Genomic DNA, 8256 nt, shown 5'->3' on the forward strand with positions numbered 1-8256 from the left:
ACTGGTATCGGAACAACTCTACTTGTGAGTGTAGAGATCTCCCTTCATTATAACCCTGACACCTAGCCCAAATCATAAAGAAGAGCCACAAAACAAAAGCACCTGTTCCTTTGACCGTGTAGTATATGTTTTACATCCAAATGTTAAGATATTCCAGCCTGTTCCTCTAGGATTATTTTCAGTAGCAGAGAAAAGGCTTCTGTTGGACCCCCTGCTGTAATTTTCCTGTCCGTAATGGCCTGGTGATCTCCCTGCCTACCGATCGTCTGGAGACAAAGCTACGCCACTAACATTTCTCAAGGACACACCTTACCGGAAACCTTTTTAACAAGCATGACTTTTGCATGTCCAATATGAAGGGCTGCCCTAAAGACTTTATTTACTTTTTTCCAGCCAGTTTTAACAACAGAAGATTGTCCTTGGGCATTTTTACATTTTTGATGGAGCGAGGCTAACAGTTCCCCCCCCCCCGATCCAACATTACATAACGCCCAAATCAACTATTAATTAAAGAAAATTGTCCTGCATCATTATGTGACCATGACCATGAAGATGAAAGTGCATGCGTCTGTGTGTCTGAGTGAACATCTGATCAGACACCATGCATCTTTCACATTAAAAAAAATTGCACTCATACATGTTGAACACGGAGCAGACGTCCCTGCTGCGCTGCTCGGTGAGCAACCACCTCTATCAATATCCATCCGAGCATGTAGCCAGGTTTAGGCTAGCTGACTTTGAGGAGCTGTGCAGCCTTGGCAGGACATCAGTGATTTGAATTCAGACACAGTCCCACAGCCAGCTGCTAGCCAGCTAGCCTGACAGACGCTATGGAGAGAATCACAGGGGTTTCGCATACGGATGCTTGTAAAACTGACACAGCAGGAGGCGGCGCAGGGGGATAATACGACTCCTTTTTCTTGTATTAGCCGGGGTTCAGACAATGGGCCGTGTTTGAAGAGGACCAGACCTATTGACGAGAGCTCTCACCACAGGCCCTTTACCACCGCAAACAAGAAAACATCTGTGCCCGAGCCCGCTGTGTGCTGGGTTTATGACGGGGAGAGCTCAGTGGGAGACGGGAATAGATCTGCTGCTGAACAGCAGACTGATCGAGTCCATTTATCTCTGTCTGAATCTAATGTCTGCTCAGGGATTCCATGTGTAGATCCAGTTTTATACAGTCTGAATTTATAATCAGGTTTGTCTTGGTGAGACTGAAATTAAAGTCAACCAAAACTTGATTAGGACTCTTGTTTAGCAAAGATTTCCCCTTTTTTTGTTGTATGCTGTAGTGTTTGATGTGTTACATCAAGCCACACAATAATTCAGTATTTTAGCTGAATTGTATATTTACATTATAAAGATATAACAAAGTCATATAAAAATAAAATAAGATAAATAAAAAGGAAGAAAGAAAGATTAAAATAAGGAATTAAACAAATAGAACTAAAATAAAATATAACATCACTATATTAATACGTCAAGTGTATAGAGAAGTATCACAATAAAGAAAAATATGTGCAATATACTTAAATAAATATGCTTATACACTTTCCTTCTGATAAAGCAGCAGATTATGTAGTCACTGTGAGACTTCACAGCTCATAGAATTACATCGATTTGACTATTTTAAATGTAATTTAAAAAAAAAAGTTTTTTATATATTGATTATTTTTACATGCCTTATCTGTTCAATAATATGTGTTTGGGCTCAAGGTATATCCATCGAAAGCTGTATCAGCAGTATTGCAAGTTATATTCACAGAAACAGCTCAGGGTAAAGTTTCCATAAAAGGAAAAATATAGATCCACAGTTTTAAATGTACTGAGTCTCTTTGATATCATCATGTCCTTCTAAGTTATTCAAAGGATTATGGATGTGAGCGAGGAGGAACTGTTATCTGTTTCTTTCCAGGGAGTGAACAGTTGTAGAAGTCCGCTTTGTGTTTCCTGGAGCTTTAAGAGTAGAAACCTGAGGTGCATAAGAATTAGTCTGATCATGATAAGCTGAAACAGGAATGACCTTTAATATTAACCTCTTTTATATGTGGATCTTTTACTTTAATGAAAAGATTTACCAATACATTTTTTTTTACAATAACTGAAGGATTATGTATATATTATTTAATCATTGCAAAAGCAAAAGCAAATGTAGCTTTAAAGCCCCCCTCCAGTCAGAAATCAGTGTTTCTTCCTGCAGTGTGATGTTTGAATGGTGTCTGTGCAGAGTTTGACAGAAGGATGTTTTTACATTCATGTGTTGAAAGTGGAAAGTTTCTCTGTGCTCATTAAACATCTGATTTAACAGGGGGTGGGGCCTACATGCATTATTTGGGACAAATACTCTGGAAGTTGTTACTGGTCCATTATCCAACTCATACAGTGAGATCCACCAGTGCACGGACACTGAGAATGGACTTTACAGTGAAGGAGGAGACATCTTGTGTCCAGTAGGACATTTGCATATTCATAGATTGTGGAATGTTTAATGTGGTAAAAGGAGTAGATGAGTTGAACACCCATTGTTACCAATCATGTCATGCTAGCATCCTGGGAAGGGGGGCTAAATATCGCTCCAAACTGAGGCTAAATTGTGGTGATGGAAAAACTGGCACGGCCATTTTCAAAGGGATCCCTTGACCTCTGACCTCAAGATATCTGAATGAAAAGAAGCTCTATGGGTATACATCTCCCCTTTGCAGTCATACCCACTTTATGCTAATCCCATGCAGTTTCTTGTTATTTTAATTATTTCTGCACACTGGGGTTCTAAACTATATTGAAATTGCATAAATGGGGAATGACTGGAATGCTGAGACACATACTTCATGCCACTTCTGTCAAAAGTTAAGTGAAAGTGAACAGAACATAAAAACTCAATGGAATTCAATAGAACATGTTAAGTTTCTGTTCTTTCCTAACCTTCCCTTTAAGCTTGTGCTGTATAACTTAAGGTCATGGTATTATGCAAAAGTCATAAAAGGTTAAAACTGTCATTGTCAGTTGTAGTAGATAAAAAGGTGGACATTGGTTCGTAGCAGATAATAAACCTGTCAAAGGTGGTTGTATCATCTGGATCTATATACATACACACATATATGTATTTAAACTGATTTGTGTGGTGTAGTACTGTACATGTGCTGTTTGTATCCAGGTGTTAGAATGCTGATATGTATTGACTGACCATGTGAGGTATCGGTGTATTTGGCCCTCTGTGCAGGAACTGAAGTGTTCACATCGATCCCAATAACACGGAGTGCCACCAGAGAGCTGGAAGGACCGACAGAACGACTGACTGTATATCTGAAAGCTGACTGATTGGATTGATGGAGAGAGAGGCTGTAAAAAGGCTCTCGCAGCTCTGGAGACGCAGGTTCTGTTCTGGAGTAAGATAACATTCATAATGTCTAACAATCCCTCAACCTTACAAAACATTTGTATACATTGTTCTACACAAGGATGGTCATTTTCAGTTTTAATGGTTACAAACATCATTTCCCACAAGCCCAAGGCCCTCAATGGATTAAATGTCATCAGTGACTACGCTACGTCCCATCTCCCACTAAATCAATCAATCAGACTTTATTTGTATAGCATCTTTTATACAAGAAAAATGTAACACAAAGTGCTTCACACATTAAAAACACCCTCCGACCCCCCTACCTCAGCTTACCCAAAGGTAGGTCTTGAGTTTGCTTTTAAAAGTGTCAGCACTCTCTGCTGCACTCAGGTCCTCAGGGAGGCTGTTCCAGAGACGAGGACCGTAGTGTTAAAACGATGCCTCACTGAGGGCCTTTGTCCTGGCTTTAGGGATAATTAAAAGGCCACTACCTGAAGTCCTAAAGGGTTCATAGGCTAAAACCAAATCTGATAAATATAGTAGGACTAAGACCATTAAGAGCTTTATAAACCAATAAAAGGATCTTAAAATCGATTCTAAGGCACACAGGTAGCCGATGCAGAGACTTTGGGATTGGTGTAACGTGTGCTCTCTTTCTGGTCCTCGTCAACACACATGCAGCTGAGTTTCGAAGTCATTGTAATCGAGCTATATTCTTTTTGGGAAGACCGGGAAGTAGAGCATTACAGTAACCAATCCTGGCGGTAATAAGAGCCTGAGAGAGAAACGACTGCACTCTGGCAATGGTAAATGGTAAACGGACCTGTACTTGTATAGCACCTTTCTAGTCTTCCGACCACTCAAAGCGCTAAGGCATCGATACACATTCATGGTTCAGTATCTTGCTCAAGGATGCTTCGACATGTGGCGGGAGGAGCCAGGGATTGAACCAACAGCCTTCTGATTAGTGGACGACCCACTCTACCTCTGAGCCACAGCCGCAAAGATTTTCAGATGATAAATTCTTAGTTATGTTTCATTAAAGGAACAGTGTGTAGATTTTAGCGGCATCTAGCAGTGAAGTTCAGTTCAATTTTATTTCTATAGCTCCAATTCGGTTGCTTTTTATTCATTCTGGGCTACGGTTATGCTGTGGATTATCCCGTGGATACTCCTGGGGTACACGTCATCTTTTCATCCACAGACACCCGGCTTCTGGGCACAAGCTAGCGAGACCTCCTGTCTCGATCAGCTGGCTCCCATCAAAACTAAAACTGTCTCATTCACACACTCTGCTCCCTGGTGCACTCCTGATCTGCACAAAATGAAATCCTGTAAGCGTCAGCTTGAAAGACTCCATAGGAAAACTGGTTTAACTTTTCATCTACAAGCCTACACAGATGACCTTCATCAGTATAAGGAAGCTCTAAACACTACCCACCTACTACTCACACCTCATCAACTCTGGTTCCACCAACCCCAAGGCTTTCTTCCCCACAGTAAATAAACTTCTCACTATTTGACACTATTTACAACAACCTGTCCTCCTCTTCTGCTCCCACTGTCTGCACTCCCACTCCATCATCTGCTCCTCCCCCCTACACCTCTCAGCGCCTGTCTCAGTTCTCCCCTGTGTCGCCAGGGGAGCTGTCCAAAATCTTGACAGGGATGAAAACATCTACATGTGTCCTGGACCCCATCCCATCCCACCCCTCCTCTCTCAGTTCTGGCTCAATCCCCCATTCACTTCCAAACTGACTGCTCTCACCCCATCCTCAAAAACCAGGGCCTCATGTACTAAGACTTGCGTGGAATCCTACTAGAATGTGGTCGTACACTGAAAGGAGTGAAAGTTCTGTACGCCACAAAAAAATTCAGATGTTCAAAACGTGCATACGCAGGAATCCCACGGCACATTGTCTTTGTACATCGAAATCACGTGAAAATTGAGGCACATGCACGAGCACAACGCTTCCACCCTGTCCCTCCCTCAAATACACCGATTTGAAATGCTAATTAGTATAAATAGGCCTAGATAGTGCTGTCTTTAGGAAAATGGCAAAAGCAGGAAAAAAAAGAAAATTTTATTGGAGTGTGAATTGAGGTGCTGCTGATGGAGGTAGAGGGCACAGCAGTAAACTGGTAGGTCGGAGAACCGCACCGCAGCGGAGTTGAAAAAGAATGGGCAGATATGAAGACTATTCTTGCCCATCGCCGAGGCCTTCAGGCATCAGGTGGGTGGAGTCCTGTATTATGGTAGACTGATAACTTACTGCATGTATGTGAAAAGGTTACGGGTACGTACAAGACGTGACGTCACCACGCTCCCAGTAACGCTAGTTGTTGTTGTGTGAGCCATGCTGATGAGACGGCGGCACATCGATTCCGCATTTATTGTTACTGTTAAATAAATATGCCAAGAGGCTAAGATAATTCAAGGTGTGTCAACTTCCTCAACGCAGTAGAAGGACTTTTGCGCTGCAGTTAATAACCCCTTAACAACAAATAATCTGCAAATGATGTAAAATTGTTGACAATGCTTTATTGATGGTAAATAATAATGACTTCGCATGCAGTGCAACTGTCTCCGAGAGCATGATGTTAATTGCTATGCAATTTCAATGCATCGCCAGTGAGTGTCGCACGAATTTTGTGCATACGCAACGTTAGTACATGAGGCCCCTGGACTCAACCCCGACTTGTTGTCTCAAACTTTCAGGCCCATCTCCAACCTCCCCTTTCTATCTAAGATACCGGAACACATTGTCGCCAAACAACTGAAACCTCTGCTCAAATGACCTGTTCGAACCATTTCAATCCGGCTTCCGTTCACAACACAGCACTGAAACAGCCCTCCTGAAAGTCACCAACGACATCCTCCTCTCCGCTGACTCTGGCCACCTCACCATCCTCATCCTCCTGGACCTCACTGCAGCCAGGACACCATCAACCACACCATTCTTCTCTCCCACCTCAAATCTACCCTCAGCATCACCGGCACTGCCCTCTCCTGGCTCCAATCGTATCTCACTGACAGACAACAGTTCATCCACATCAACAACTGCACCTCCTCCACCGCTCCGCTGTCCCAAGGCGTCCCCCAGGGTTCGGTGCTTGGTCCTCTCCTCTTCATACTTTACCTGCTCCCCATTGGCAACATCATTCGCCACCTATGGGTCTCACTTCACTGTTATTGTCGATGGACGTCCAGCCTTTATATCTCTACCAAATCGTCACCCTGGGCCACCTCACTCCACTCTCTCCAACTGCTCACCGACATCAAATCTTGGATGCAGTCCACTTCTCAAACTCAACTGTGACAAATCACACCTTAATCAATTATCGGCCAAATCCCTCACCAAAACCACAAGACAGGTTTCCACCTCACCATTGACAACTCCACCCTGTCTCCCATCCCCCCACGTCGCAACCTTCTGACTTCCACCACAGCAACCGAACCTGGGGCAACAGAGCGTTCATGCTGTAGCTGCCCCCTCCCTCTGGGAACTCTCTCCCCCAAACGCATCCGTTGACTGTACCAACCCTCCAACATTCAAATCACTGGACAAAAACAACACCTTTTTAAAACTGGCTTTTAAATAATCTAGCTCCAGTCTAATGGGTTTTTAACGAGTAATGTACTGTTTTACATTTGTTTACTGATTGATGTTCTTGTATTCTTCTTATATTTATATTGTACAGTGTCTTTGAGTATTCAGAAAAAGCGCTTTTTAAATAAAATGTATTATTATTTTATTACTGCTGTGAGCTGGAACCCAGAATATCCTTTTTACCAGACAGGGCACTTTAACCAACTTAAGCCACCAGTACCTGTGTGTTTTTAAAATTTTTACTCAAAAATTAAACCAGCGTGAACCTTTTTCACATATATTAGATGGACGCAACAAGCTAAGAAAGAAAACACAGGAAGAAACAAGAAGGTGGTTGCAGTGATATTAATGAATCAATCGAATGTCAAAATCTTCCTCTACAGAGTAAATGTACCTGCTACTGTCAAATAGTTGAAGATAAGATGAGGTTAAAAGGTCTTCAGAAATTTGAAATACTACGTAAAAGTATCAGGAAAACACAAGGTTGAAATTTACACAAATTATAATGACTGTGTATGAGCAGTACTGGTCAATGTGTTACAGCAGGGAGGAGAAGCGCCTTCACTGCTGGACTTGACCCATCTTGATTTGTATCTCCTGAAGCCTGGTGCATTGTGGGGAAAACAGCTCTTTGTGTTTTCAGGCTCTGCCAGAGATTTGACTGACCGTTACCAGCATTCATGTGTGTGTGTGTGGTGTGTGGTGCACTGTAATCCAAACCACAGTATCCCTTGTCTTCTGTTGCCGTCGGAGATATGGGGATTGACCAACACATAAAAACAGCTTTTTTAGTCATGTTTTCGTTTCTCTTCATCAGTGATTTTAGAGATTTGACTGTTGATATCAAAGTCTTTCATAATGTCTCTCCTTCACGACTAGAAATATGTACTTTTGCTAATGCATGGGGGAATCTCTACTGCAAGCCCTTGCAAACGTTGGCTAGCATTGTGTTTGTGTTACTATACACAAATTCAATCTGACTTGTAACTAGGACGATGATGTTATGTGTTAACAAATACGTTTAAACAACCCCATGATGGACACCAAAACATGCTCTTAAAACCCGTCATTAATATCGGTATACTCCTCTGGTGTATTAATCTGAATAAATGCTCCATTAAGATTATAAAACCAAATAAGAACTATCCAAATGGAATGTGCTGGTTTACATAAACTACAATACATTAACTATTTCAAATGTGAAATATTATCATATTCTGAATAATGGAAAATTAGATATGTCTATGTAAAACTTATGTCATTTATGTTCCTGTCAGCATGAACTTTACTGACTTGGTGATC

At 41.9% G+C, this 8256-nt stretch overlaps 1 protein-coding gene across 1 annotated transcript in view; it reads right to left on the bottom strand.

Annotated features, from left to right (window-relative positions):
- Positions 1–8256, bottom strand: part of LOC118321959 (phosphatidylinositol 3-kinase regulatory subunit alpha-like) — a 115887-nt gene that overhangs the window by 6067 nt on the left and 101564 nt on the right. The gene's annotated exons all lie outside the window — the stretch shown is intronic.

This window comes from Morone saxatilis, unplaced genomic scaffold, assembly GCF_004916995.1.
Source record: "Morone saxatilis isolate NCDOM2014 unplaced genomic scaffold, NCSU_SB_2.0 Contig12, whole genome shotgun sequence".
Classification (NCBI taxonomy): Eukaryota; Metazoa; Chordata; class Actinopteri; family Moronidae; genus Morone; species Morone saxatilis.